The following is an 8,032-nucleotide window of genomic DNA, read 5'->3' as shown; positions in this document are numbered from 1 at the left end:
TTGGATGTGGACTCATCCCTGATTGTCCCAGTCCATACGAGAGTAACATCCTTCCTTACAACCACAAGCAAAAGCGGTCATTGTTTTGAGTATGGTCACTCTCCCAGGGTGATGCCATAACTGTATCTTGTCTAAGTTCCCAGCTGATTCCTTGATACAGGGAAGCCCAGTGTCCCATGTCCTTTTTCTAGCTGTGATTTTTACCCTGTTGTAGCTTTAGAGCTGAAGACATCAAAAGATTTCTGTGATTTATGCGAGGGCTTTATGCCTTCCTCCTTTCTCTTTTGTTCTAATAGTCTGACTTCTCAATATGACCTTGAAAGCATTCTGATGTCTCATCATATGGTTTAAGAAGTGCACATTTTTGTGCCAAGAAGAGTGATTATTGACCAAGAATGAAAGAGATCTTGTTATTTAGGCTCTGGAGAGCAGAACAGAAAGAAGCAGCTTGGTAACTTCTCTTGAGTAAGAGCAGAAGCAAAGTCTATAAAGCTGTCTGCCTCACTCCCTTTCGGACACATCTTTCAAAGCTTCACCTCCAAATGTGAACTTCCAAAAGCTACAACCTTATCAAAGGAGAGGGAACACAGCCCAGTCATTGTTATTCCCTAGAGAATTCAAAATGACATAAAAACAAATAAACCCAAAGATTACACTACAGAAAACTACTGATGCATTTGAAAGACAGTATATAGAGGGCTGCATATTCCAGACCCTCGAGCATTGCAAGCTCCAGGGATGCTCAGACTCCTTCCTTTTGCCAACATTAATAAGACATAGCTTGAGGTCATTGCTCACACCAAAAGCTGAAGTTATCCAACTTCTCTTATCTGCTCCCCTGTCTTTATCCAGCTGGAAAACACTGTGTATTCATTTAACCATCTTTCAGACATGGTCTAGTTATTCATTAGATCTTAAAGTGGAGGCTTTGGTGCCTTGGACAGAGTGTAAGCACTTAAAAGAGGAGGGATGGATTTATCAGAGCTGTGGTGTTCCACTTGTGGCCATCATTCCCTGGGGACTCTGTGGCTCACATTCAAAGGGAAGGGCTGGTGCCAGTGGGTTTGACACTCACCCCTGCATCAGGAAACTTTTCAGGGACTCTGGACAGATGGTTGATCAAGTGGAAGAGAAAAAGGAGGGGGTGGAAGCCCCTCAGGAGGTGGAGAGAAGCAGAGATAGCATGAGAGTACAGCCCATTTGCATTTTCTTTCATTTCCAGTGTGATTTCTGCCATTGCATTTACTCCAAGGGGAGCCAGCCTGGATGGGCACCAGTGGAGACCTACAAAGCCACAGTAGACTAGAGGAGAGAGGCACTGAACTCACACTCACTGGAGTACAGGCCCCCAGGTTGTACCCAACTTTGCTGCATGATTCCCAGCCAGTGTGCCCACTACCCAGAGCCCCAAGGGCTACTCACCAGTTGCTGTATCTCAAAACACCATTCCCCTGATTTCAGCTCCATCAGTCAACACACAGGAGAACAGTCCCTCTCCTTACATGAGAACACTCAAGTCCAAAGGGGCATCCTGGGAGTCCTGGAAATAATCTTCTCCCAGCTGAAGCAGTCATCCCTCCACCACGTTGAATTACTCCCAGCTGCCAGGACCAAGGAGCAGAAGTGACTGATGTCAGCTGAGTAAAAAGGCTAGATGGACAGACAGACGGATGGATGGAGATATATATACACACACACACACATATACATACACATTGAGTTGGATGCATAGAGAGAATTACAGTTTCTTGAAGCAAGTTTCTGCCCCACAGCTTATTTGACCTCATATTCTGTTTCTCCCTTGCTAAGCTAATAATCTCACTTGCGGAACCTTATCAAGTGATGTTTGACAATCCACTAACTATACTGCATCCAGGAGTTTTTTGTCCTGCACCACAGCAGCAATATCTCCAAAGAACTCCTACTAAAGCCAGGACCACGCCTCATAAATCACACACACACATTGGCCGTCTCATAATCAATCTTCCCCAGGTGTTCCCTCACTCAACCTTACCACGATCATCTTGAGGCTTTTCCTGGCAACTCTGACCTTTTTTTTTTTTTTTCCTAAAGCAACTGCCTGGCTATGATCAGTGTCTTTGGCTTTTGTGTTTCTCCCTGGTAACATCCTGCTACCACTTTTCTTTTTGCTGAAGTTTCAATGGTCCACAGATACCTTCCTCAAATGTCTGATGAGGTTGCAACTCCCACAAAGATATTATATTGACATCTCTACCTCAGTGTTTTGTTGCCCACCAGTCAAGCAGATTAAAAATATTTTATAGACACCTTACAAATACCTTGTGTGTATATATATAAACATACATATTATATATTTATATATAATATGTAACTTATGTATTTTATTTTTTTAGATATATAGAAAAATATAAAACCAGCCCACTTCATTCCTTTTCCCTATCATCACGGCATGAAGCTACATATCTCCAGGAGCCCTTCCCTGCTACCCAGAGAAAGCTTTTTCTCTTGAAACATTTTTTTCAAGAGAAAATGTAATTTTTTGAGTGATAATTTTTAGCTTAAATTTCCCAATATATTTGAAGACAGTTGATAAATCATCAAAAAAGTAAAACATTTCTCTGCATTGAATTATCTTGTAATGAAAAAAAGATTAATTTTGCCAAGGCTTCAGTTTTGAACAACTTTTTTTTGCTTGTTTTCATCTAAGTCTCACATGAAAAATATGCTGTTTGCTAGTAAAACCTCTACTACTTTTCATCTTAAAAAAATCATTAAACAAAGCATTGAATGCATTTTTAATTCCTATTTTTGGTAATAGCTCAGGCTTAGCACCACACTGACAAAGCTACATGCCTTCTAGTGCAGAGCTGGCTGACATCCAGTCAGCTGAGGGTATGGGCAGAGAAGGTCACGTCTGCTTGCAAAAGACCACACAGACGTCCCCTGAAATCCCTTTGAGGTTCTCTGCCTAAATGCAAAGCTAAGCATCAAAAAAAGCCCCATTCCTGAGGTAGCTTTGATAGTCTTTCACAAACAGAAGCTAAGAAATAATCTGGGACTCCCCCTTCTCCATCTTGCCTGGCTTTTCCCTCCATCCCATCAGGATCCTGGAGAACCCTTGCAATGGAGGACATGCTGTGGGACACCTGCAGGTAGGGACATTGCTGCCAGCATGCCTGCAGCAGCACAGAGCTAGTTAAACCTGCCTCTCCCAGCCAGAACATGGGTTCCCAGACCAGGGGGCACAGAGCTGCTCTGGGTACGCAGGCCACTTCACAGTGGTATTTGAAGTGCTTGAATGCAGCCGGGAGAGCTAAGAGCCTTCTCCAGGGCAGCACGTGGTGCCCATGCAGAGCCAGGAGCTGCCGTTGGCCACTGCTTCTGATGTGCACACGAGCAGCTTCCCAAATGCCCGTCCCAAGATGGGGACCAGACACATCCCTCCACAGGCTGTCCACTGGCTGCATTTTGGGGATGGGTAAAACACAGTAAGTGCCACAACTCAGAGAAAAAAAGCTTTGCAAAGTGGTATCTCTCCATTACTGCCCCGAAGCCCTCTGTTTGGGTCAAAAAAGGAAAAGTTGGCATGTCTCAACTTTCTTTTTTTTTTTTCCTGGCTGGTAATAAAACTTGCTGCACATAGAAAGTCACATCCCACTCTCCTTTTCCCAGGACCATTTGCACGAGACCCCTGCTCTGAACCATCACTGGGGCTGCCTGAAAATCTTGGGCTGCCCCAACAATCTGAGCCTATTTTGGATGCTTGAAGACAGAGGAAAAAAGAATATCATGTTTCTATGTAGCTTTAATATATGGCCAAGGGAGCCCAGCTCCTCTGAAATTGAGCCTGTTGCGTCTGAAGTGTTAGCCACTTGAGATAGCACAGAAAAGTCATGGTCCCTGCCCTTTTTATATCTATTGCCTAGTTCTGGAAACCATCCTGTGAGTAGCCACTTGGACTTTAATAGAATGAATCATTGTTAAAACCATCATGTGCTTATAAATGTTTACATGAGTGGGCCTTAAATGGAGATACCATGGGGAAAAAAAATACATTAACCTAAAAGCTGTAGCCAGAGCTGAAAGACACTTGTCTGAAGGGTTTCAGATCTGATGTTTCTTGATTTAAAATCAAACTGTCCCCACACATGCAGAATTACTAACCCCAGCACTTGGGACAACCCCAGAAGTAATTTCCTCTGCTAGTAAATGACAGCAGTAGTCATAGTGTCTGATGCAGACGTAGCAGCAATACTAAAGACGAAAGTAATTCAAGGGAATAAATGTCTCCTGACACTGGGAGTTACAGGACTATACACATGTTGGGAATGGAAGGGTCTAAACCTGCAAGGAAAAGCCCATGTTCATCCTAAAGAGATCACTGAGAAGCAGCAAAGAGCAGCAGAGAAAGGGCAGCCTGACAATGCCTTTCCCCAGAAGAGCATCCAAAGCACACACACATACATGTATTTCATTCCAGTGAATGATGTTGCCCTCTGTCATCTACCTTTAGAAGAAATTCCCATCATCCCCTGGTCAGTAACCTGCTATGTCTTTCTTGGTTTATCCTTTATTTGAGGTATCACATTGTGTATGTGAGAGCAATTCTAGTCTTAGATCAAAGTTTAGGAAAGTTTTTGAGACTGTTCCTTGCAGCCACACATGTTATTTTTAAATAACATGTACACTCATGATACTGTCAGATAGGCAGCGTATGTTTGAGGGCATGGTAAAAAAAGCTCCTCAGGGTTAGTGGTAAGATTCCCACCAACTTCAGCAGCCTTCAGATCAGGCCCTCTACGAGATAAACCTTAGGCCCCTACCAGACTTCCCTGGCATGGGATCTGGGAGGTTTGCCATTGGCTTTGAGACTTTGAATCAGGGCCAAATGATTGCAGCTCCTGGTTTAGGGGAAAAGGAAACAGAAAGGAACTACAGGCTTAAAGGATTAGAAGGAAGAGCTAAAAATAAAGTACCAGCAATGCCAGACCCCAAACTTTTACTGCTTTCCTTGCAAAGAAGATGGGTTTTCCTGTTGTTTTACTGAGGGGAATCAGCCTTCTACATGACTTGAAGGAGCAGGACACTGATGGAAAAACTTGCTGATATTATTCTTCAAGAGCAGAGTCATTTCTGTTGTTCTTCCTTCTTCCTAGGACTCATCCTCTGGCTAAACATGGAGAAGAGCAAGTGATTCAGCCTCTTCCTAGTGAGCATTGCCTAGCCACTTCAGCTGATTTCAATTAAGAACTACAGTCTATCAGTGGGCATTTCTACTTGCACAGCTTATGATGACGACCTGAGAAAAGAGAAATATCCCTGCCTTTACTTCCTCCTGCCTTGCTGTTCATCTCCTCCTGCCTTTTCCTTCAGGTCCACATCATCCTTTCTATATCATCCAGACAGAAATGACACTCAGGAAACAGGAGTGGAAAAGAGAGTATGGGAGCAGTAAACTGAGACACCAAGCTGGTTGGAAGGGATATGGGGTAGGAGGATAAGGAGGGGAGAGCTGCATGGGCAATGCTGGTCTTGAGATGGGGAAAAGCAGTCCCACAGGTACTATGGGCTGGAGGTATATTGTCATCACCTGCAAGCTGGGAACTAGACAGGATTTCAGCTGCAGACACAGGTGGGCTCCAACACCATGGTAAGCCCAGCTCATGGGTGAACATCAGCCCAGTCATGGATGTTAGCAGAGCACCTACTGAGCTTTTGAGCTTCACTTGCTGTTGACATTCAAATCCAGTGCTGTGTGAGGCCTGGTTCATGGTTAAGATCACCAAAATCCTGCCTGAGCCTTTGAACCAAAATTCCAGTTTTCAATCTAGTTGATCCTGCCTTGGGGCCTAGATGACATTTTGGGGTCCTTCGGATCATATCTCCCACCTGGTCCCTTTCCAGGTCACCCCACCACAGATGGACAAGAACAGGAGCAGGTGCCACCAGGACACCACTCAGCAAATTAAGGCTCAGTGAGGGATTTTTCTGTGAATAAATGAACAGCAGAGTGCGACGCTCAAACTTTTCCCGAGCAGATAGTTCACTCTTGAGAGGGAGCCCAATGCTTGGACCTAAAAAACTATACACACAGAGATATGTTACATATTTATTCAAGGCAGAAATTGGCCAGGAAATGGCTATAAAACACACATTTTGAATAAAAGGAGGGAGATTTATGGCTCTTTTGCAAATCTGAGTCATATCTTTCTGCATCCCCCAGGCAGGAATACCCTAATCACTAACATACCCCAAACATGTACGCACAGTGGGCCTAGAATTGCTTCCTTCTGGCCACAGCTCCAGCTAAAGACGTGATAGGGATTGAGCTACTTTATCTGACAGTTGGTAAATGAATTGCCAATTCATTCTGAGCTCGGAGGGGGATTTTTTCCCCTTTAAAAAAAAGGGTCCTTTTATATACATCTTTGATCAGTCAGGGCCTTGACAAATTATTTTCTGAGGAATTTCTTGAGCCCTAATGCCATGAGGAGGAAAAAAAGAAAAAAAAAAAGGATTTGCTCTCAAAGAAAAGCTTTTATGTCTCAAAAATGACAGCGATGTAAGGGGCTTTCCTCCATTTCCCCTCATCTCCTTCGCTTCAAGAAATGGAGGCAGGTAGCCTGAAGATTTTTCCATCCCACCTAACGCCAGGAGGCAAATGGGGAGGAGGTACTGCCAGGTCTCACAGCCTGATTCCTCCCCAGCATGGGGGAGCACCGTGAACTCTAACAGAGACTGAACAGAAAGGTCATGGTCATCACTGACACTAATAAAGAGGCCCTTCAGCACTAGTATGAGCAATGGGAGCAGAAGACAGCTCAGGGTTGTGTCACCAAGAAGCTGCTTGCTTACCACAAACAGCAGCACTAAGCACTTTGGAAAGGTTGAGATACAAGGGAGCATCTCCCCACCGGCACTGCCGGCTGCTGGGATCGCTCCAAATTGTGAGAATAAAGCAGCATTTTCTTGTCTTTTACTAGAGTCTGGGGCAGGAGGGGAGTTTTGCCATTTTACTCTTTTTATCCTGTCATTTCATCTCTCTTCTCCAGGCAAGTATCACATCCTTGATTGAATCCCAAGCAGTACAGGCAATGAGTCGCACGAGTCAGGTCTGGACAATGGCCACACATTCTACTATCATTAATGTACAAATAACTTATCCCCCAGTTATCCCAGTCATCTGTCCTGCAGGAGGACAGACTCCCAACAGTACAGGATTCAATTAATACAGTTGCACTACACTGAGCTTTATCAGGATGGCTCAAGCTCAAAAAAAACCACAAGACTTTGTTTCCAGCCTAGCCCTGCATGGGCACATATGTAACTTGTCTACAGGAATATTCCTACTGGAATCCCAATAGCAGCCCCACTGCAGACAAGACTGATGGATAAAGACTTTTGCTTAAGGGCTAGATGGTCCAGAGAGTATGTTGTAGCTTCATTTCCTAAAGAAATGAGACTAATCAAATCACTGCAGCTGTCTCCTGGGAGCTTTTCACCTTCATGAGTCAAATTCAACCACCTTCAACAAAAAGACAGAATTAAAAATTTCAGGTTGAATATTGTTGAAGGTCCTCAGTAAGAAGACATTGAGCTTGAAGAGTTTTTCAAGCTTGGCCACTCTTTAAATAGTACCTGTTAAACTTTTCCTGGCTCACAAAGCCTCCAGGTTTGGCTTCAGATTAAGTTCTAATTTAGGTTATATATAGCTACTGTTACATCTCAGCTAGCTGCATCTCTCAGGCATAGGGCCACCTCTCCTGCTCTTAGAAGTCAGTCCTCCCAGAAAGAGTAGCAGCTCTCTGCCAACCAGCAGGAGTAGGAGACAGCGCTACAGGCTGGACCCAGCTAATGAACTGAGGGGGTGCTTGCCCCATCCATCAATACCTGATCAAGTTGTTAAAGTCATCCTAAAAGCTGCCACAATCAGATGAGAAAAAAAGATATCACACACACCTTTCCTTCACTTTATTAACAGCTGTGTAAATATGAGTAAAACCCAAGCAAACCAACATTAAAAATAATTCCATATAAGGATCAGCAATAC

Source organism: Strix uralensis, chromosome 17 (genome assembly GCF_047716275.1).
Source record: "Strix uralensis isolate ZFMK-TIS-50842 chromosome 17, bStrUra1, whole genome shotgun sequence".
Taxonomy (NCBI): Eukaryota; Metazoa; Chordata; class Aves; order Strigiformes; family Strigidae; genus Strix; species Strix uralensis.
Note: the sequence above shows the minus strand (reverse complement) of the source record.